This window comes from Rousettus aegyptiacus, unplaced genomic scaffold (genome assembly GCF_014176215.1).
Source record: "Rousettus aegyptiacus isolate mRouAeg1 unplaced genomic scaffold, mRouAeg1.p scaffold_m13_p_8, whole genome shotgun sequence".
Classification (NCBI taxonomy): Eukaryota; Metazoa; Chordata; class Mammalia; order Chiroptera; family Pteropodidae; genus Rousettus; species Rousettus aegyptiacus.
This window is the reverse complement of record NW_023416311.1, coordinates 58,302,777-58,327,013: the sequence shown is the minus strand read 5'-3', so window position 1 is coordinate 58,327,013 and position 24,237 is coordinate 58,302,777. Positions and strand designations below refer to the sequence as shown.

The 24,237-nt window shown below is 36.6% G+C and overlaps 1 long non-coding RNA gene across 1 annotated transcript; it reads right to left on the bottom strand.

The window, feature by feature from the left end:
* Positions 1 to 749: 749 nt before the first annotated feature.
* Positions 750 to 22,550, bottom strand: LOC118606843. The gene is made up of 3 exons (XR_004952659.1): positions 22,519 to 22,550; positions 19,711 to 19,802; positions 750 to 1,024 (listed from the first exon to the last, which is right to left on the bottom strand). It is a non-coding gene; the product is annotated as an uncharacterized LOC118606843 (long non-coding RNA).
* Positions 22,551 to 24,237: the final 1,687 nt, after the last annotated feature.

Here is a 24,237-nt window from a genome sequence, read left to right as displayed (position 1 = left end):
TTTGACCGGGGCTGGATCAGTTCATAAAAACGAAGAGTAATGACCTATCACTGGTATAGTTCAAGAAAAACACAATATAAAGCAATACAATAACAAGAACAATCTTAGCATTAAATTCTGGAAAAGGAACTTTGCATAATGATTGATCAATTACCCTAACTAGAATTTTTATGAATTGGACTGAGTAAGTGTTTACTTTAGTAGCATGTTACATTCGGTCTCAATAAGCTACTTAAAGATCCAAGTTAATGTTCTAGATCCATCACTGGTTTCTTCAGACATCTCTCAACTATGAGGAAATTTCCCAAGGACGTAGCTCATCTATCCATCTATTAATCTCTCACTCCCTATCCCTCTACCATATCATATTATATCTATCATCTATCATCTATCTATCTGTCATCTATCTATCATTACCTACATCATCTAATTCACTATTCTGTTCTGCCACACACTCTCTGAACTGCTAGCTTCAGGGCACCCAATCACAAAGGCCATAATGTGGATATCAGCCTCTGGAGTTCTACACAGCAGTCCTCTTCATATGATAGAACATTTAGAGCCTTTCATAGTTTATTACGTTGTGTGTTTGTGTGTGTGTGTGTGTGTGTGTGTGCGCGCGCACGCGTGCATATGCTATAACCTACTTCTCCAACTGCATTGCAAATTTGTGGAGGCCGGAGATCATGTAGCACTGTAGTGGTTATCTATTGTTGCATAACAAATTACACAAAAGATTAGCACCTTGAAACAACACTCATTTATTCTCTCATACAATTTCTGAGGGTCAGGAATCTGGGAATGGTTGCACTAGGATCTTCTGGTGCAAGGGATTTCATGAGGTTGCTGTCAGGCTGTCAGCCAGGGCTGCAACCTTATGAGAAGTCATCTGATGGCTTGACCAGACCTAGAGGATCCACCTCCGAGATGGCTTGCTCAGGTGGCTGTTGGTAGGCCTCAGTTTATCACAAGATGGGCTTACCAGGGCTGCCTGAGTATTCTCATGGTATGTCAGCATTTTTCCCTAGAGCAAATGATAAGAGAGAGAGAGAGCACCATAATGCCTTTTTATGACTTAGTCTCGAAAGTCACACACAACTTCAACTTTATTCTATTGGTTAGAAACAACTTACTAAATCCAACCCACATTCAAAGGAAGGGAAATTAGACTCTACCCCAGGAATATCAAAGAATCGATGCACATATTTTTAAAACCACCATTAATTTTTTAATGGTATCTTCAGAGCTTACCTTTGAGCTACTACTTAATATTTATTTGTTTGATTAATTGCAATGTATAATCCACAAAGTAGGGTATAAGAGTATGATATTGTGTTTTATAATTAAAAATATATATTTGGTCTTCATCCCTTTTCTGGCACAGTTCTTAAAACCCTGGAAATTTCCTAAGTGATGAGAGCAACAAAGGTGTTTCTTATATTAATGAGTGACTTTTTGACCCCCCTTAAGGATGGAAGCCAGTTGCCAGGAGAACCAACCATGTGATTAGAGGTTTGGAACTTTCAGTTCTATCCGTAGACTTCCAGGGAGGGGAGAAGGCCTGAGAGTTGAATCAGTTGCCAATAGCCAATGATTTAATCAATCATGCTATGTAACGAAGCCTGTATAAAAACATGAAAGGACTAGGTTCAGAGAGCTTCCGGTTGGTCAACAAGGGGAGATTTGAGGGGAGTGGAGAAGGCATGGAAACTACACTCCCTTTCCTCATACCTTACCCTATGCATCTCTCCAATTTAGCTCTTCCTGAGTTATATCCTTATATAATAAACCTGTGATCCAGTCAGTAAAATATTTTTCTGAGTTCTCTGAGCTGCTCTAGCAAATGAACTCAAGGAAGGAGGAGGTCATAGAAACATAAGCTTTATAGCTGGTAGGTCAGAAGCATTGGTAACAACCTGAAATTGCAACTGTTGTCTGAAGAGGGATGGGAGAGGGGGCATTCTTGTGGGACTGAACCTTTAATCTGCTGAATCTGATGCTATCTCCAGGTGAAGTATCAGAATTAAGTTGAAAGGTAGGACACTCAGTAGATATCCACAGAGAATGCTGGTGATATGGGAAACCCCAACCCCACATTGGAAATCAGATGCTCAGGACACCAAAAAAAGGAGGAACAAATTAAGATCATACCTCAAAATATTTGCTTTTTGATTCCAACTTTCAAGAAGTGTTTAATTTACACATTTATCACTTATTAATGCATTTTTGCATTGATTAATTAATCACATATTTATCCTTTCCTTCAACTACCAACAATCAAATTAGAATCTCTTATAGAGTAGAGCTTGGTATTAGTATTTTGTATAACTCCTCAGATGATTCTAATATCCACCTATCAACAAGAACTACTGAATGAGATAATTTTAAATATTTTTTTCAGCTCCAACTTTTCATGATTTATTCTCTTCCATAATCGTCTTCTGGCATTACAGCAACTCATGAAATACCTATACAATTATCAGTTTATCTAGTACCTAAGGAGGTCCAGGAGACAGTTCAGGAAAAGATAATGAGTATTTCTTCATCTCCTGGCCCATTAGGTCTTTTTGGATATTTGGGTATATCAAAATTATATGCCCAGATGCTAACTCTTTTTTCTGCTTAGCAGAGAATGCCAAATAGATAACATTTGTATTTACTTCTGTTGCTAATTGTGACTAAGATTATAACTAAATGAGCCACACATTTTCTCTCAGCTGGGGTAGGAACAAGAATTCAACAGATGAGAGAAGACCCCTCAGAGATTCATCATAAAGGATGACCTGGTATACCTTAGGTACGTTCTAGGAGTTTGCTGACTGAGCTTATAACTGGATATTGCCCGCTTCATATAAACACTACCCAAGGGTAAAGATAGAAGCATTGGCTTCCTTCCCCAGCTTCCTTCTTCTGTATTTTTATATGCAGAACTTTAACAAAGTCATTTCTCTTTGGCTGGTTACAGATCTCTTTCTCCTTTGGGTGGAGCTGAGCTCACTCAGAAAACAGGGTAATTTTGAAAACACCACACCTCTAATTGAAAAGGATTTCTTAAGGCCTTTTATAATCTATCTTTTTCTGTTGCCTCTTAGACCATCCAAAATCAGAACAGCTGAATTCAGAACCCAGGTGGCAGCTGTTCAGGCTTGGCACTGAACAACCCTTAGGACGCAGGGCGTGACTGTTCAGTGAGATCAGCCATAAACCAGGAGGCATCTCTGGCCACTTTCTGACTATTTCCATTGCAAAAGACCCTAAGTTATTTGAATCTTGTCATTTTTATTGAAAAGTAAACCAAGGTTGATAAAAGACCTAGGGCCACACACACACACACACACACACACATCATAGATTCACAATTGGGGTGCATAGGAAGCAAATCTGTGCATGTTCACTGCATATTTGGGTCATGGGCACCAAGGATGGGACTAAAAGGAAAGGATCGGATCACCTCTACCACACATTTCAGCAAGGGTAGGGATTTTGGTTTGTTTTTCAAAAAAAAAAAACTCTCTTTGGTCAAAGATTGATGCAAATGTGACTTTTTAAAATTATTCCTTATACTCCAAGTTTCTTATTATAATAGCATAATAATAATTCTTGATCACCAGTATCATTCCAGGCATTGCTTCATGTCCTTTATGTACTTTTTCTTATAGAGTACTCCTAAAAACTGTTTACTTGATTATCCTTGTGTTATAGAAATGGAAACTGAACCCAGGGCAATTAAGATATTTATCCTATAGTAATTTCTACCTCAACTTTTTTCTTTCTATCCTCTTGCTTTTTTTCTAGCTTTCTTTTTGTACTACTTTCATTTTTCTTTTTTTTTTTCTTATTTTCCCCCTTTTCATTTGCCACTTTGGGCTTTAAGAACAAGAAGTTCAGAGTCTAAGAAGCATAAATGTTGAACTCACATAAGACAAGTACAATGTGAAATTACTATGTAAAAAAAGAAAAAAGCCAGGTCAACAAGACAAAGTTTTACTCCTAACCCAAACTCTCCCCCCTTACAGCCTTTAGAAGTTGACTAGCTCAACTGACTGCCAAAACTAGTTTGAGAAGAAGGGAGAAGTGAACACATTAGCATTGCAACACCTGCTTCACTTCCCACCCACTTACCGGAGAGGAGGATAGTAAACATCACCTTTACTTGTCTAGTTGCAATTCAGCTTTCAACACTACTACTCTGCGGTCAAGCACCCCAAGAATCTGGAGGATTCAGACATGTGAAATTTTAACCATAATAATACCTTCTATTTGTATCATCTCTTTACAAAAATATTCTCATATGTTATCTCATATAATCACTTCCATCATCTTATTCATTAGAGTGCTTGTGAAGTTTGAGATAAAAGTGAGGATGGTATTCCCCTAAATTAGCTTGAGAACTTGGTAAAAAAAAAAAAATCTATCTTTTTCATTTTAATAGTTTTCTGATGCAATTTTATGAAACACAGAAAGCACTGGTGGCATAAATCAGAGCCTCAATGGAGACATCTGTCTCAAGAGCCATGGGTAGTTTCCTCTATTACGTGCAAGTCAGCAGTATCCCTCTGAAGCATTGGGCTCTATTGGCTGCCTGTAAGACCTCTCTCTATATATATATAACCTCTCAGAAGTCTCTACTGCTTTTCTAGACAGCTTGTGAATGATAAAGATCTTAAAATTACAAGGACTTGGAAAGACTTATTTTTTATAGGGAATATTGGAAGTTGGATCAGAAGAATTAACCTAAGGGTTTAATCAGTCTTCACAGTTGGCTCATGACTTCCGAATATATTGATCTCTAGAATTTGTGAAAGGAATTTGTATGAAATCAATACAGTCCCCTTCATCCCTACCTCAAGGGGACTTTTGTTTGGACCCACATTCCTAGCAGCCCTGTGCTCCTACTAGCCATCCCAGCCCTTCCCAGAGGTCTTTTAGAGGTGATTAAATACAAAGAACAGAATGATGATTCCTACCAGACACTGCAATTCCAAAATCCACATAGAATTGTTATTATCTACAAAACAAAGTTGGAACACCTTCACACCTAGAAGTAACACCTATTTAGAAAGGTAAATTGGTTTGTTTCCAACTGAAGCAGAGTTTCAGTTAGAGCTCTGCTTTTGCAAATCAGACAAATGAGCATCTTAATATATAAGCGATTTATATACAAGATGTTGTTCATCTAATTTTACACATGTAGGATAAACATAAACTATTATTTAAGCCAAGACACCTTTAAGAGCGAAAGGGGACATTACTAACAATCATACTGGGGTAATAGATATAAACATGGACTTGCCAGGGCAAAACAGGACATGTGTCCAACTCATAAGTGAGTATTTGAAACAGTTTTTCTTTGTTCCTTATATTTTACATCGAAGTGTGGCAAGGATATTGTTCACTTTCTTTATTGTGAAGTAAATTTGTTCCACTTGAAAAATAATCCTACATTCTAATTCTCAGCTAATCGGTTTTGAACCTCATCATATATTTTACTTCTGTGAAACTGAGATTCAGGTTTTTCCACATATTTAAATTTCTGTGAACCCTCCAGGAGATTATTTAAAAATACCTGTAGCCCTTCCCACTCTTTCAACATTTATTCAAAGACATTTACTTTTATTTTGAACAATTTCAAACTTTTGGGATATATAGTGTTAGTTTTCCTGAAAATTCTCTAATTTTTTTGCAGAGCTATGGATTCACCTTTTAGAAGAACTTTAAATACCTGAATATATCAGCAATTTACTGTTGGTTATCAGATGACATAAACTAAATTATAATCCAACCCAGACCCCATGGATCTTTTGCCTGTCTAATTTTTATATAGATATGTAGATAGGTAGAAGATAAATAGACAGGCAGATGCATAATTTTATTGGGAATAAAATTTTCTTGGGAATACACTCATGGGAAAAAATTAGTTTGAAATAGTTTGAAAAATAGTTTGAAAACTCTGGATTTTTAAGAGGGTTCATTTGGCTATACTTTTAATTTTAATTTTATTTAATAAGGTGTTGTGTATTTTTTCTCCTGCTGTACACATTTTTTAAGCTTTCTCAGATTCTTTGGACCTATGTGAAGTAGAAATAAATGACCAATACAAGGTTGTGAAGGGGGAAAAAAAAACTGGAGTTTTAAAATTGGAAAATTCTGAGTTTAGACCAATGGTCAACTGGGGGGAATAAGACAGCACCTGTAAGGAATAGAGAGGATGTGTTGCACCTGGATCCTCCAGGTTGAATTATGAGGTCTTGATTTACCTACTTGTCTCCCCTGTATTAGCATCCAAATACTAGCTTTCCTTTCTGTGTCATTGACATGGCTGCATGAGGTAAGGGTGCTGTAAGGAACTTCTAGAACCCCTGCATGTGTCTTTGTATTTGTATGCTTGTTAGCTTATCTTTCAGTCTTTTTAAAGCACCAGTTATGAGAATAGCAGTTTCTTTTTGCTCATCGAATCTTCACAGGTAAACTTGCCTTATTTGGAGGCATTTTAATTCTTTCCAGATAGACATGAATTTATTTTATTGACAAAGATATAATTCAACTGTAAAATGAGAACAATGTGTTCTCTTCCTTCTGACAGATTCATGCTTGTTGGAGTACATCATCTTCAACAAGAGAGGACCGACCTACTAGGTAAGTGAGGCTTAACAAGGCTTGGTCATGTTTATACAATTTTTTAAACTCTTACTGGAAAAGTGTTGTGGTGCCCCAAAAAGTCAATTTTTATTTATGCTCAGAATAAGAATCCTCTTTCTTAAATTCGACTGTTTTTCAAAGATAGTGCGGGTTAAGTAACTAGCTGGTTTTTGAAACAGGTCAATATGTCTTTGAGATCAGTATAAATTAGAGCTGGTGTGAATTTGGTTATTTCCCAGAACAGAACTCCTCAAATTTGAGCATGTTTCAGAATAACCTGGAGGGCTGGACCCCAGCCCCAGAGTTTGATTCAGTAGGTCTGGGGTGAAGCCCAAGAATGTGTATTTCTACGAAGTTCCCAGGTGAAGCGGATTCACCAGTGGGAATGAGAGCAATGACATCTAGTTACAGAAGTTGTGAAAACTTCTCTCAGAAAATTAAGATGTAGTTTGTTTTTTTAATGTTTGTTTTCTTATTGTTTATTTGTTTTTGAAGAGAGCTGTAAAGAAAAGATGAGATGTCTTCTTATTTTCATGTCTAGAGCTAGTGTTGTTTGATTAAATTTCTATCAATGTCTACTTCTAAAGCCAATGCCTCTACTCACAACCTTTCCCCCTAACAAAAATGAAACAAAAATCAAAAATCTAAATGTTGTGGTCTCTTACCAGCACTTAAAAAGTTAACAAAAGCACCAAATAGAATTGCTCAGGTCAGTAGAGGGTAAAACCAGCATTTGGAAATGATGTGAGAACACAAATAGTTTAAACTGTGGAAGAGGCCTGAGGAAATTACAGAGGGAAAACTTTCCGTCCAAGGTTCCAGTTGCCAAGGAGTTTGTGTAGGTTGCTGGAGACCTCGCCCCTCCGTGGCTCCTCTGTGACTCACTGTGTCCCTGAGAAGCCTCAGATTCAGCAACCCAGAGAAAACTCAAACTGCCTTTGATCTCACTGGGGTGAAATGCACCAGCAAGCTTTGGTTTCTAAAGCCCGGATGCTTCTGATCAAATAGTAGCAGAGCCTATACTTTGATTCCTAGAAGTCAATCTGCTTCTGGCCCAGGTGCAAAGATTGAGATTAGGGAAAGCTGTGTAGTGGGTCCCACTGCAGCAGCAGCAGCAGCAGCAGAAGGAGGAACGAGGGAGTACAGGACTAGAGTGCGCTTGGACCCAGCTTAAATGTCTGGTTAGGTTTGGCACAACAAATTCATTCCAGTTATGTTCTTGGAATCCAGCTCAGACTCCTCTTTTTTGGAGCTGGATGGCCTCCTACAGGTAGAAACTCCCACACATGAAAAAGCTTTCCACTCTAGATATATTTTATTTGCCATTTTACATTTTGCTTTTGCAATACTAACCATAGGCAAATATGTTCATTTTCCTTTCCTTGACAGAGGAGAGTGTAACCTAATGCTGCAGTGCTTAATCAAAACTTTTCTTGGTTTAGACGAGTGCTTCTCACACTTTAATGTGCATGCAAATTGCCTGGAGATCTTGTTAATAAGATAATCAGAGTCAGTAGGTCTTGATCAGTCCTGAGATTTCTGCATTTCTAACAAACTCCCAATGTCGATGCCACTGGTCAGAAGACCTGGCCTTGAGTAGCACAGGGATCTGCTCTCAACCCAGGCTCCTCAGTAAGATCAACCTGAGAGGCTGTTTGCTATATTTTTAACATCTATACCTAAGTGCCCAGTAATTTGGATTTGACTGGTTTAGAGTGGGGCCTAGTATTTTATCAAGAACTTCCTAGGTGATTGCTTTATTATGCAACCAGGACTGAAAAAACAAACCCAAATGAAATATTTTTCAAACTATGGGTAGCAATCATTAATGGGTCACAATCAGAAATAACATTACAAATATTGTTTAAATGAAGTAGAATTGAGCATAACAATGCAGAACACACAATAATAGTATAAATATTGTTTTGTGAAACTTTTCAGCTATGTATCTGTGGATATACAGTTCTCAATGTAAAATATATTACTAAGGATTAGTAATATGTTTGAAAATAGCAGTTGCAACTACTTACCTCTGCTGTTATAGCGTGAAAATAGACAATATGTACATAAGTAGACATGATCTAAAATATGAATTTCATACAATATTTACACATCATGGAATATTTTCTACTGATTGCTCTTCAACCCTTTAAGTATACAAAATCACTCTTAGCCCATGGACCCTCTGTAGCATTTGAGCTAGGTTGGGATGTCTTCTTGGTTTTGACCCTCAACTTGATCAGTTATAACTAATTGCCTCAGGTTTGGTCCCAGTCTTCTATTATGATTGGCTACTTTATCCTTTGTATTTTGATTAAAAACACTAGAATTTAGAAGTGCAGCTTTTTGTGTTTGTTAATAATAATAATAATAGTTGTTGTTAAAACAAAGTAGTATTTTGGGCTTTAAAAATCTATGTCAATGAGACGACATGGATGAACCTCAAGGGTATTATGCTTAGTAAAATAAGTCAGACAGAGAAAGACAAATACCATATGATTTCACTTATAGGTAGAATTTAAAAAAACAAAATCAAAATCAAATAAAAAACAAAGCAGAAGCAATCTCATAATACAGAGAACAAATTTATGGTCCCCAGATGGGAGGGGAGTTAGGGATCAGTAAAAAAGGTGAAAAAGGTGAAAGGAATTAAGAAGTACGAATTGCCAGTTATAAAAATAATCATAGTGATATAAACTACAGCAGAAGAAATATAGTCAATAATACTGTAATAACTATGTATGGTATCAGATGGATACTGAACTTATTAGGGTATTCACTTCATAAATTATAAATATCTAATCACTATATTATACACCTGAAATTAATATAATATTGTATGTCAACTGTAATTTAAAAATGTTTTTAAATCTATGTCAAATCATCGTTAAATATAGCAAAGTAGTTCTGGCTAAAAATAACTGAATCACTGAACAGAACACATGTGTCTTAACACTTCTTTGTGTAGCAGCACTTCACTTGGATAGTGAAATCTCAACACTTCCATTGATAAATTGGCAGTTTATCATAAGAATTAGGTTTAAAAGGCACAATTGAAAAACAAGTGATTATTAAATAGAAGTAAGTTCCTTACCAGAAAACATAATTCTTGTATACTATTTACAGAAAGCTTTTGTTCTTAAACAGAAAACGAAATAGTTTTGATGAAAGCCATGGTTAAAACACTCCCTCCCTTTTCTCAGTTACTTGCCATATCGTACATTTCGCAGTAACCTGTTGGTGAATTTCAATTTAGAATATTCGAGGGACCAGAATTAGTACTTTGAGGGGTGTTCCACTGATTTTTGCTACGATAATAACTGTTTATTGAATGCCCAATGTGTACTTGATACTCAGCTCAGCCCTTGAAGATATGGCAGTTAAAAAAAGAAACCACGATTTCTGAACTCATGTAGCTTACAATCTAATGGCAGAGGCAGCTCTTGGGCAGTTACAGATAAATCTGTAATTACCAACCATGATAAAGCCAAATGTAATTGCTCTGAAGAGGATGTATTGGAGGGACTTGGTTTTACTTAGGTATTTCAAGGGAGGCATCTTTGAGGAGTGAGATTTTAGTCAAGGCCTAAAAGAAGCAGGGATTACTTAGACAAGAATAGAGGAAATACATTCCCAGACAAGAAAGGTCTTGTATGAAAACTCTGAAGAGATAAAGCAGGTAGTGGTTTCAAAGGACTGTGAGGTCATTGCTACCAGGATCAGAAAAGTGGGAGCAGAGCCACATGAGCTGAGAGCAGATCGTCAGCACCAGACCACACAGGGCCTGGTGGCCAAGTGAGGATGTCAACTTTTATTCTAAGGGCCATGAGAATTAATTTTTAAAGATTTTATATTGGGTAGTTACATGAACAGATCTGAATTTTTAATCTCCAAGGGGATCAAAACTCATGTTTGATTTGTTCATCTTCAAGTGTCAACAGATTAGCACATAGTAGAACTCAATATACATTCACTATTACTATTAAAATACTCAACATCACTCTGACTACTGCTTAGAAAATAGATGGGAGATATGTGCCCAGAATAAAAGTGGGAAAACCTGTTAGAAGATGCTGTGCTCCAGGCTAGAGATACATGGTGTTTTGGATAAGGGTGACTGTGGTAGAAATGAAGCAAAGAGAACAGAGTTATGATGTGTTTCAGAGATAGAACAATAGGACTTGTTGACTAGATGGAAAGAGGTGAGGAAAAAAGGAAAAATTAAAGGTAACTCCCAGAGTTTGCTCATACCACTATATGAAGGGGACACGGGAGGAGATACAAGTTTCATGGGATGGATTAATCAATTTTGAAAACTTTAATTTGAGATGTCTATGAAATAGTCAACTGAGAACATCAAATAAGCAGTTGGTGATAGATAGAAGCCTAAAAATCAGAAGAGAGAACGAGGATGATAATATAAATGTAGGAGTCATTGATAAACACTAATTACTACCTACTGTATATCAGACACTCTTCTAGTCACTGAGAATATAAAGAGGAAAAAAATGAACTTTCATATATGAAGTCCTTTGAAGATTCAGTATTATATTAATCAGAATAGACAGTTAGAACTGGAGAAAGAGGAGCGCCTCAAGAAGGTGACAATCAAGGTGAAAATGAAGACAGAAAACAAGTCAAACAAAAATCTGGAAAAGTGTGCTCCAGACAAGGAGATAGCCATTGCAAAGTTCCTGAAGGAGACTTGAGCATGATGTCACTGAGGAGCAGCAGAGTCATGGTATGGCAAGAGCTAAGTGGATAGAGAAGGTACTGGAAGAAGGAAGAGGGGTCTGAGTAATATGGGATATTGTAGTTCATAAAATACTTTTTCTAAGTGTGATGCGAAGTGATTGGAGGATTTTGAGTAGAGGAATGATGTTATATGATTTACATTTTTCAAAAATCTGTCTCTGTTGGGAATAGATTGTAGGGTCTACTGAGGAACACGAGATACACCAAGAAACTACTAGAGTACTGCTATTAGTATGTCAGTGCAATGAGCTGAGTTGTGTCTTACCCAAAATGTATATGTCAAAGCCCTAATCTCCATTGTGATGGTATTTGGAGATGGCCTTTTGGGAGGTAATTAGGTTTAGATGAGGTCAGAAGGGTAGGGCCCTTATAAGAATTGAGATTTAGAAATTAAAGACATAAGAGTAGACACCAGAGAGAGCTCTCTCTGTCTCTCTCTGTCTCTCTCTGTCTCTCTCTGTCTCTCTCTGTCTCTCTCTGTCTCTCTCTGTCTCCTCCCATCCCCTCCCCCTCTCTTTCTACCATGGACACAGCCATGGCAACCATCTGTAAGGCAGGAATAGAGAGTCCTCACCATCAACCTGATTGCGCTGGAACTCTGATCTCAGACTACCAGCCTCCAAAAATGTGAGAAAATAAATTTCTGTTGTTTAAGCCAATGACTCTATGGTGTTTGTCATGGCAGGCTGAGCAGACTGATATAGTCAGAAAGCAAAAAAATGATCTGTGGTGGGAGATAGAGGCCAGAAATATCCCCTTGCTGAGTTAGCTAATCTGGGCACTGCACAGAGTTCTACTTTTCAATGTGAGCAGAAGTAGTGAGTTTGCTTGGCATAGGAAAGTGAAATGACTACGGTTTTGAATAAGATTCAGCTTCTGAAAGGGACAGACAAAAGAACAGCTTCTAAGCTCTGGCAGCTAGTTTTCCTTCTGTCAGTCTCCCTGTCATACACATTTTCTGCCTCTGAAAAAGGCCAAATCATAAATGTAAAGAGAGCAGTTCCACAGGTTGTATGATTAGTCAGTTCTCCAAGGAGTCTCAAAATTCCATCTGCGGCTATTTATTAGATCACTCCAAACCATAAAAGTCTATTGATGATGGTAGACAATGATATGCCATTACAATAGAGATAATGCAATAGCCATGTCATAAAATGGTTACCCATCATTATGGTTATGTTTCAATTGTTTCTCAATGCACTGAGAGCATTAAGAGACTGTATTTCTACCGCCAAACAGAATTCTGGTGCTGGAGCTCCTCAGAGATGCCTGCTGTGAGTGGAAGGTAGTATTCTGATGATAATTGCTGCCTGGAGAGCGATTGCATAGACATGTGCCAGCTGCCTATCCCTATGCTGGACTATGTAACAGAAGGGGTCTAAATCAAACTGAAAATCAAATAAGTTAACGTTAAATTATTTAAATTTCTTAATAAAGCAAAATTACATGTGTGCTGACTTATCCTGTCTAATTTTGTGATGGTACTTTGGGGAACAGGCTGCAATGAAGCTACAGTGAGGCATAGATATGTTACTATTCTAGACAATTCCTAGGATACCTGTTTCACAGCAGTGCATTCAGTATCTATTTTTCCTTATGAGTGCAGAAGCCTGAAAAACATCTCATCTTTTATTGGATGTTTGAACCTGTCCAGTCTCATTTCTCAATCCAGATCACTGAAGGAAAGCATCTTCCCCTGCCATATTAAGTGAAATCATAACCAATTTCTAATCCATTTCCCAGGGCTGAGGCAAAGTGGCCCCCTTGACCTCAAGAGTGAGATCCCACATGCAGCCCAGATTCATTGGCCACCTGATCCTAGGTCTGGAGTAATTGAGAAGCCAACGAATAGCCCCAAATCTACAGTGCTACTCCAGCCTTTGCTCTCTTGGCACGATCTCCACAAAACCTGAAGGATCTCTAAAATGGAGAGCCCCAGATATGAGTTGTGAAACCATGACTGTACCTCCACTCCACTGTGTCTCTGTTGTCTCCCTAACCTTTTGCTCAGGGAATTCACTGAGATGGAGAATGACCAATGACATCTCCAAATGTTGCTCAATCTTAAAGGAGCTAAAATGGGAAGGTTGCTAAAGTTTTTCTCAAGGTTAGGCATAGAGGATCAGAGACCATAGTGCCCCTTGGAGGCACTGATACAATTGTGACTATATGATAAAAGGAGTCACCAGAACTATATCGGATCAGAAAGTTAGGGAGAAATATATTTTTTCTTTGTTGTGTTAAACCACTGAGATTTTAGGAGTCTGCCTGTATACCTACTAGCATTGGTAATCCTGACTAATATAGACTGTCTTCTGACTGCCTCTCTAAATTTTGTATTCAGGTACTGTACCTTGTAGTTTGGCCAGTCTAATCAAGTAGTCGTAATCTTAACACACTCAAGTAGTAGTAATCTTAAGGCTTTGGCAGGAAAACTCAGTTAAATGCTTACAGTTAAATGTATTATGTATTAGTGAGTATATGTACAAGGCAGCAAGCTGAAAATTGTGGGAAACACCAAAAAGTATAAGCTACATTCAAGGAGAACATGTAACAGACAAGAATAAAATAGTTAACAGGGAAAACCGTTAAATAATAGTGGTTCTTATAAAAAAAATTTCTTATAAAGAAATTCAAAATAGGGGAAGACCAGTGTGGGCGGGACCTACCTGAAGAATCTTCAAGCGTGGTCAAAGGCATAGGCCAAGTATAACAACAACAACAACAACAAAACCCATAAACAGTAAATAGCTAAGTGATTCTAAGAAACCATTCCTGTTAGGATTCAGTCATGTTTGGATGCTAGCACTTTCAAAGCTGATAAATAGAGCCCACTGTCTTCATTTATGCCCTTTAGACCTTAGAAGGGCTTACAGTTCTTTTAAAAATCAAGAACTTACCCTCCAATCAAAAATCCTTACTTCAAAAAGAAAAATATCCTTACTTCATATCACAGCTTCTCAAAGATAACATTTAAACAGCACACAACACATAACAAGGGCCACTCAAAAATAGCAAAATATTAATGGTGAATTAAACACAGACATGGTGTGAAAGACCCCTTTGGAAGAGATAGCAAGTATACCAAGTCAGGAAGGTGAACATGACTATAATGTGCATTATGGATTGGAAAAGATGAATGAAGTACACTAATTATGGCTCCAATAAAAATCCAACAGTTCTTTTCCTGGGAAAATTGAGCAAGCTTTGGAATATGTAAAAATCTATGAGGTTTTCGTTGTTGTTGTTTTGTATTGTTTTTTAAAAAGTACATCATACAGTAAGTATAGTAAAGCCTAATATTGGGAGTATCAGTAAGAGCTCATTTTAGTCCAAGAATGAATTGTCCCTAAACATTTAAACCTGTAGAGATGTCCTATGCACTGTCAAAATTTATAATAATCAGAATCATTATTTAGCTGAGTCATGTGAACATTTCTAACAATAAATGAATTTGATCAAAAGATATTTAGTAAGGCCCTATAATACGTATCAAACTGCTTATGATATGGATGTTGCTTGCCCTCTGAGAAAATAAAAACACACAGTCTAGGCAGTAAAAGAAAAAATAGATAATAAGTAGAAAACAAATAGATGAGACTAAATATATATACATTGTTTAAAGATCAAAGTTTAAATCAACTCTAGGGCCGCAGGTATAATAGAGTCAGCTGTTGAGTTTATACAGGCAAAAATAAGGAATATAGGCAATCCAAAAGTTACATATTTTTATGTAAAAAATATATAAAAGTATAAAAAGCCAAGTCACAAAGATGGTTTCTTTGGATCATTGTTTCCAATTTTTATATTTATGCTTTAAAACATCACTAGTGTAAATATTTCACTCCGAAGGATGGAGGCTATTTGTCCAAATCATAATTTGCTTATCTGTGCTCAGATATTGGCAATTCTCCATGGAGAACTTCAAAAGAACTTTTTTGAAACTCAACTTTGCTGGTTGATTTTTGTCATTTTTCTAATAAAATGTAGATTATCTGTAGAAAGGAGGCTATTGCATGTCTATTGAGGGTATTGTCACATTACTTTTTTTTTAGAGCTGTAGAAGTGTAAATTAACATATTTTTATACACCTTTTTTCATAGATATTGTCTCACAATAGTTCAGTAAGGAAGTTTATTATTCTTATGATACAAATAGAATTCTGTTTACATTTAGTGTAGGATAGAGTTTGGACTCAAACTTGAATTCTCTGACTCTAGATCCCTTTGTCACCTCTTTTTCTATGAAGAATTCAAAACTAAAATTAAACCATCTTATTAAGTGCTTTAGCAAAACAGGTAAGTAGCAGGCAACCTATTTTAAACATAGAAAAGTGGAGACAAAATAGAAAAAGGTTTTTTATTGACTTGACTGAAATGATACAGAAAGTTAGTAGTATTAAAAAACAAATATTTTTAAAAATTATGAATTATAATAACAAGATTCTTGAAGAATCATTTGAAAAATAAGAATGAAGCAACAGATAGTTGAAAAAGTATCCTTCCCATGAGAAATTGCTTATATTCTTCACAAAACAACAACAACAAACAAACACACTTATTGATACCTCAAATACAAATCCTTTGGAATTGGAATTAAAACAGGAAAAAAAAAAACACTGATATTTGGCCTTCAAAACATTAATTTCTCCACATTATGCTCATTTAACTTCAAATTGTTAATGCATATTTTAAGCCTACACCTTTCTTTCTGGTGTGTGTTTCTCTGCTTTCAATTTTAGTCTAGTGGTCCTATGGGTTCTAAAGATCACAGGATGGTTAGGGCAGAAGGAACTTTCTCTGTAGAGCTATTGGTTAGAAATTGTTGTATTTCAGAGCCAAAGTACTGGAAGCTGCCAAAGTGATTCTGAGCAATGGAAAAAGAGGCCTAATATGTACTTCATGGCTCATTTAGGAGTTTTTCTCTTATCCCCAGGCTTTTTCATCTTCAGTGTTTTCTCCTTCATTACAACCATCCCCAATCTTATAAACATTTTCAGATGTTTCTTCTTCCTAAGATAATCATTCCCATCTCCTACATTTCTTTCAATCTCCAGCCAGTCTGCAAAATTTCTAGAAAGAATAGTGACATTTGATGCTTCCACATCTATTTGATGTCTTCTCATTCACATCATCTGGCTTTCCATTTCTCCATTCTACTAATCTTTTCCTTAAAATGTTTCCAAGGATTTCTGTATTAGCAAATATAAAGCCTTGTTTGGTCTTCAGTGTTGCAGTGTTTAAAGTTTGGTTTAAGGGAGGGAGGAGAGCGGAGGTAGATAGGGAAAGGGGGTCAAATATGTGGTGACAGAAAGAAGTCTAATTATAGGAGGTGAGCACACAGTGTAAATATATATGTCTTACTGTTAAAATGTACAGCTAAAACTTATTGGATTTTGTTAACCAATGTCACCATAAAAAAATTAATTAATTAAAAAAATAATAATAAAGTTTGGTTTAGATTGATTGCTTGTTATGGCTGTTCTGTTTTGGACACTGAGCCTTGTTTCAGAGTTATTTTCCTTCTACATGTTTAGTCTCCTTCCTTTCACTTAGTGGGGTGCTGAAATGAAAGTGACCCCTAAGGTTGTATACTTGACTCCCTTTTTTTCTATTCACCCTGGACAATTTCTCTTGCTTTCATTCAGCCTTCTACTATGACCTCTATACACTGATGTCCCTCCACAATTTATGCTCGCCGTTTCCTGATCTTTGCAAGTCTAAATCTGTATTTTTTAAAATGATAGCATTGTTCCTTGGTTCTTCCTCATGGACACAGTGAAAAATCACAGATCAGTGAGATTTAGAAAAGATTTATTAAAAGTATATTTTAGAAAGATAAAGCATGCCCCCAAGGAGGCACATGGTCTCAGTGAAGAGCTGTAACAGAATGCTGTTAACAGCAACCACAATAACCAACACAAAAAGGGCCACAAAAAGGCAACAAAATGACCCAGAAATGGGAATGACTGATTGGTTCCAAAGGCATTCCTAGATAATTGGCAAGTCAGGTCATTTTGATTGACACCTGGCTGCTATATAACTCTGCCCAGTGAGCATGTGCATACCCAGAATTCTACTATCATTCGGGAGTTGAGTAGTCTCTAGGCTGGGCCCCTATTCCATTGTTTCCCCTGTCACTCATGTCTGACTAGCTACCTAACAACCTCAGAATCAGAATTCCAAAAAACAAACTTTTCTTCACCCCCCACCCCACACCCATTTTCCTTCTTCATTTGGCTTGGGCCCTTGTTGGGTGAATAGCATTACCATCTTCCTATTTATCCAAGATAAAGAACTTAAGACATCTCTGGTATTTGCTCCTACCTAATGCCCCTCTTTAAATTATTTAATTTGTTTTCTGAAGTATTCCCTTCTTTCCCCTGACTCCATACTAGCTCAGCCTCTCACCATCAATCTTCTGGGCAACAATGACAGCCTCCTAATTTGTCCCCCTGCTTCCAATCTTTCCTAATTCAGTATATCCAGATAATAATCCATAAGCATTGAAATTATCTCTTATCACATAATAAAGTGGAATTCAATGGCAAAACTCATCACGATAACATTTTGGTAAAGAAAAAAAAATCTACTTTGTTAAGAGACTACATAAACCCTAATAATCTGTCTTCCACATGACTTCCTCTTCAGAGGAGTATTTCTAAAGTGAAAATATGTTCCATCCCATCCCTGCTTAAAACTCAGTAGTGCTTTATTGTCTTCAGAATCAAGGTAGAGAGAACAAGGGTCTTACCTTCCACACCAGTCTCATCTTCCTTCGCATCTTATTTTTTACTCTTACCTCTCATTTCAACTTAGCTAATTTGTCTTCAATTTTCAGAAATCACTATGCTCTTTAACTCCGGACTCCAAGCATTCTGGTTTTGTGTTGTTTTGATGTTTCGTTTTGCCCAGAATGCCCTCTTCTCACTCATTCTTTACCTATCAGATATCCATTCCTTGAGGCTTCATTATCTAGCTCCTCTTTAACTCTCTTGACTCAAGTCTCAGCATTGGGTAAGTTGGTATTTACCCCTTCCTAAACTTTTTTTAATCCTTTAAAATTGCTCTTTCTTGACTGAGGGCCCTGTATGTACAATTCTGCCTTGACCACTCTTTTACTGCTTAGCTTTCCTGACATTTGCCTACCCTTCAGAATTCAGTTCAGATGTTACCTCCTCTATCTCTAACTCCCCAGGCCATCCTCTGTATTTGGATCAGAGCATGTTTTACCACTAACAAAAGCACTGTACTGTATGGTGGTAAAATCTATTTTCCTATTTTATTTCAAGAGCAGTGCATTAACTCAGGCACTGCTAGCAACTGTAGGAGTTAAACTCCTACATCTAAGTATCTTAATGCAGTAGAGGTTTAATTTTTGCTCATCGGAAGTCCGAAACAGATGCCCCTAACTATCAGAGGGCTCTACTATAAACACAAGTTAGGGTCTCAAGTTCTACCTCGTGACTCAGCCAGTTTCAATATATGTTTACCTTGAAAAGTGGAAGGAAGTGTTATGGGTCAGGCCTGCTAATGTCACACACGACTTGTGCCCACAAGCCGTTGAGCTCAGACACATGGCCACACCTAATCAGAGGGCTGGGCAAAGTAGTCAAGCTGTACTCCTTGGAGGAAAAGCAAATGGCTTGCTGAACAATCATTCAATCTCTGCTAGAGCTAGGAATTTTTTTTTTTTTAATCTATTACCAATGCTATCATATGCCTGACCCAGAGTTGTTGAATGAACGAGTGAATGAAAGGTAATAGATTTCACAATTCTCAGCACTGAGCAGACTAGTACAATGACCTATAAAATAGAAACCCACGAAAAACCTAGAGAAATTAAGAGAAGAACCAGAAAAGATTACTAAGGAATTGGAAATTAGGTCTCTGGAACAATTAAAAGTTCTGGATTGTTCTTCAGGAAATAAAATAGCCTGAGAAAAATATTTATCATGCTTTTAAAAGTTATCAAAGTCTAATAAAAATACTTCGAATATTATACTTACACATTCTACCATACTAGCTTTGTTTGTTGGTTGTTGAAGGGTGTTCATTTGTTTTGGTATAAAAAGAATTTCTAATAAAAACAGTACCTCTGGTAATTTTTTAAAATGTGTAGGTAATATGAGATTTACTAAAGAGGTCCTGATATGTATATCTCAAATAGCGCCTTATCTATGTATCTTTGGAAATGCCAGGCAGGGGAATATTCATCTTTTTTTTTTTAATTGTAGAAAATAAAAGTTCACATTTCAGGTTAAAACATAAAATCTGATTCACTTGAAGCTACATAATGATTCTTTTTTCTACTTACTTCTACCATGTGCAATAAAGAGCAGAAAAGTTAGGCATAATGAACTACGGTAGAATTTCTGTGTGATTCTCTTCTCTCCGGCAGTTCTCCATCTGGTATGAGAGATGTAGAGAAACAAAAAGAGAGCAAAAGAGATTGTGAGCTTAAAGTAAGTGCTTAATTACTTGGTTGATCTAAAGTTCTGAGGTTGAGATCTTAGTCCCAGATGTCTTTTTCCAAGATTATGATCAGGGTCACTTTTAAAAATAAGCCTCATGTTAACCATTTTAATAACAATAAAACATATAAGAGAAAGATGTCAAACTTTAACTCAAATTATTTTTTTGAAATTTCTAGTATATGTACTCTCTATAAACACAGAGCCCAGTAACATTGCTTTAGCTTATGTTACAAGTAAAATGTATGTCAATAAGCTCTATGATTGGAAGTATTATAGTATAAGGGGAAAACATTAAGAGGGGAATCAGGAAACCTAGGTTTCTTCTCCCACTTCTGGCACAGCAATGTAACCCTAACACATATAAAATCGAATTCATCTAAAAGTATCATGATTATAAATCCTATGTATCTGAGTACTAGGCAATACAGAGATTTTATATATGAGCACTAGAGCATATTGACTAAAAATGTAGCTTTGGAATCAGATAAATTTGAGTTTGCATCCTGACCCTGACATATACTAAATGTATGGCTTTGGGAAAGTTACTTAATCTCTCTAAGTTTCAGAAAATGAGGTTAATGAAGGTATAATAAAATGACCCACTGCACTGCAAACAGTTGGTTTAAGAGAGTAAGATGAAATAATTGATATAAAGATTTTAGTACTCAGCCTGGCCCCTTGTTGTCTTATGCATTAAGATTACTAACATACGCATTTAAAAATTCTGCACTCATCTGGTTGCCAATGCTAATTCGTGGGCAAATAATTTAGCATGAAACAAATAGTCCCTATGAATGCTGAACTTGCAAACAACTCAAGAACATTACATAGTATTCTTTACATTACAGTGGTTACTTGATTCTCATTTTCACAAAGACAAAGAATTACATTGAGAAAATGGGTTATGTGTGTGCTAAAGAATATCTTTTGCATTAATTAGAATTGTTGAACATGAGAAAGGCTTATTTCATTCCAAAGCTAACTTGACACATTCAGAAATTCCTTGTTTCTATACAATTGTTTTTTTCATTGTCTCCAATTTTAAATATCTCAAATCTTATGTCTGAATTGATAAAATAAGAGGACTATAGCAAAGAGAAATTTTTAGTAAATTAGGATAAACTAAATTGGACAGCTGATCACACACACACATACACACATACAATTTGCTTTTAATGCAAAAATTAAATTAGTTCAATTACAATCACACACCTGTTTCAGGTATAAAGTAAAGCTATATCATTCACAACCACTGACCAGGGAAAAACCTAAATAATTAAATTTACTTATATATTTCAACTGATATTCATTTATAATAATTTTAAATAAGAGCTAAAAATAATAGGTTCCTTCCAACAATTAGAAATATGAAGTATCTTGCTCCTGATATTTCTTTCAAATTGCAGAAGAGTGATAAAAGTTTGTCAGAGAATATGGAAAACATTTTTATATATGCATTATAAGATAAGCTAAAAGAAAATTCATAACAGGCTAAAATTACTCTTAAGATGTTTTACTCTGTTTAAAGAGATTGTTACCTTATAATAGAGTAATGAGTGGGATATCAAGGGTGAGGTGGAAAGAAATTAATATCAATTCTAGCTTCATGTACACATAAATCATTCATTCAACATATTTTTAATTACCTTAGAGGATATCATGCTTGGTACAGGGAATGTTACAGAGAACAAGATAGACACAGTCCCTCTCTTTGTTGAGTTTAAATTTTAGCAGGAGAAACATATGAAACAACTGAATTCATCTCTAATTGGAATTGTAACAAACGCTAGAAAGAAGTACAGAAAACCGATCTATACATAATCAAGGGTTTGGTTTGGAGGGGATTAGGAAGAGACTCTAAGTGAGTGTTATCGAGCAGCTCTCTGAAGGACGAGTTGCAATTAACTAAGAGAAAGCTGGGCATGAGGGAGCAGAGTGGGATACATTTCAGGCAGAGGAATCTCTTTGCTTAGAGACCCAGAGAAAAACAGTATAGCTGGAATCTGGCTACACTAAGGAGGTAGGCGGGAGCTGTGATAAAATGCTGGTCTAAATTTATCCTAATAGCAATGACAGGTCATAGAAGGGATATTAGCAGAAAAATAATTGATTTTGTTTGTAATTTAAAAGTTAGCCCACTCCAGCTGCAACTAGAATGGTTTGGAAGAGGCAAGAGATGTTGAGGGAGATGAGACCTTTTGCATCGGTCCAGAGTAAAAATTTAGTGGTGGCTCGACAGGAGCATGCAGGGCAGAAAAACAACAGTGGATGGATTTGCAAGTTGTTTCTGAACCCTGGAAAATTCTCTTATTGTCCTATGAAATCAGTCATTCATCTTAAAGGATATTTATTATATTTTAACCCAGTACTTCTAATTTTTTAGAACACTGTGATCATGAGTTCTCCTAAATTTTTTTCTTTTTATATATCCAATTAGCTAAAACATATCTTTTTAAGAAAAATATAAAATAATAATACAGGCAGCATGTGCTACCATAGCAAAAATCATGAAAATGTTACTCAAATGACTGACATTTAAGAACCACCCCTCTAGAAAATAAACAGTGATGGTAGCTATATGAATTTGCTGGCACTGCTGTAGCAGTATATCACAGAGTAGCTTAAACAAAAGAAAGATATTGTCTCACAGTTTTGAAGGTCTGGGATCAAGACGTTGGCAGGGTTGGTTCCTTCAGAGAACTGTGAGGGAGAATCTGTGCCATGCTTCTTCTCTAGCTCTGGTGGTTTGCTGGCAACCTTTGACATTCCTTGTCTTCTGCTGCATCACCCTGATCTCTGCCTTTACCTTAACATGGCATTTTCCCTGTATGTCTGTCTGTGTCCAGATTTCCCCTCTTTATAAGGACACCCATCATACTGGAGCAGGGCCCACCCTACTCCAGTATGACCTCATCTTAAATAATTGCATCTACATCCAATGACGCTATTTCCAAATATGGCCACATTCTGAGGTCCTGAGAGTTAGGACTTCAGCACATAGATTTTTGAGGAGCACAGTTTGACCTATTGCAGTACTATAGGTGAAGCTCAGATGTGTTAACTTCCCAATCTGTCCTTGCTTTGAGGTAAAGCTTTAAAAGAATCTCTTCGTCCAGGTTAGACCCTCTCTGTTAAAGAGCAGAATCAGACTCCAAAAGACCTTATTGGCTGAAGAGAATGATGTGATGGAAGGCGGCCCTGGCACCGAGTGCACAGGCCCCACTTGCCACAACAGTAATATAAAGAATTTACCTTCCTAACAACTGCTACAGAGTTCTTAGAAGAGGCATATTTGTAAATGAAGTTAGAATGCTTTGCTTTGACTGGAAAGTCAGCTTCAACTGTTTCTTATGAGTACCTTCTTATTCCATGTAAATGCAAATATATGAGAGACCTTCTCCTTTCAACAAACACATATGCAAAGTGATATCTAGCTATTAAATTGGCAGCTTCAATACAAATTTGATTAGTTACATCATCTAATCCTTTTAGTCATATAGTTATCAGAGAGCCTTGACAAACACTAAATGGAGACAACTGACATATTTTCTTTGAAGTTTTCATTGAAGATCTCACAGAATGATAGATTTAATGAGCTTGATGCAATTGTGGAGATTATGTAGTCTGGGGATTTCCAGGTGTGCTCAGCAAAACCCTGAGAGTTCATGGAAGTCTGGAGGAGTGGAGGCAGGTGGGTGGGGTTGGGTTGAATGGTGGGGCAGGGAAGGCAAGAGATGTCAGCCCAAGTCCAGCCCAGCCCAACCTGGGGCAGTCTACTTTTATACACAAAAGTACATATTGTGGCTTTGTTTGAAGAGTTTCGCATTTTATAAAAGTGAGAAAATTTAGACCCAGAGAAATTGTGACTTATTCAAACTCTTCCCACTAACCAATCAGCAGCAGAACTGAGGGAGAATCAAAGTTGTCTTTTCTGTTAGTTTATTTGAAGCTACATTTTTTCTGGTTGTCATACAAAAGCCGGAGGGAAACCAGCCAAAGGTCCTTTTAAGGCAGATATGTTGTCTGTCTTGATCAGGTGAGTTTGCAATGAGTAAGCCCACAGCCTCATAAAAATAGCCCAAGACTAAATTGAAACATTTTTAGCGCAGTCCTTGCAGCGTAGTGAAGATTTTAGTGATATAGTCATAACTCTTAATGTATGACCTATTATATTTCAAGTTAATAACATATCTAGGCCTTTATTCCTCTTCTGTCTCTCTCAGTTTAATGATGATCATCTAATTTTTCAAGGGCATTTAGTGCAACTGAAGCTGATTGAACCAGGGAACATTGCATCAGGTTAAACTTCAAAGGGAGTAATAAGTGCTTTTATTTGTTACATATAAACTATCAAGTGTGCCTGAACT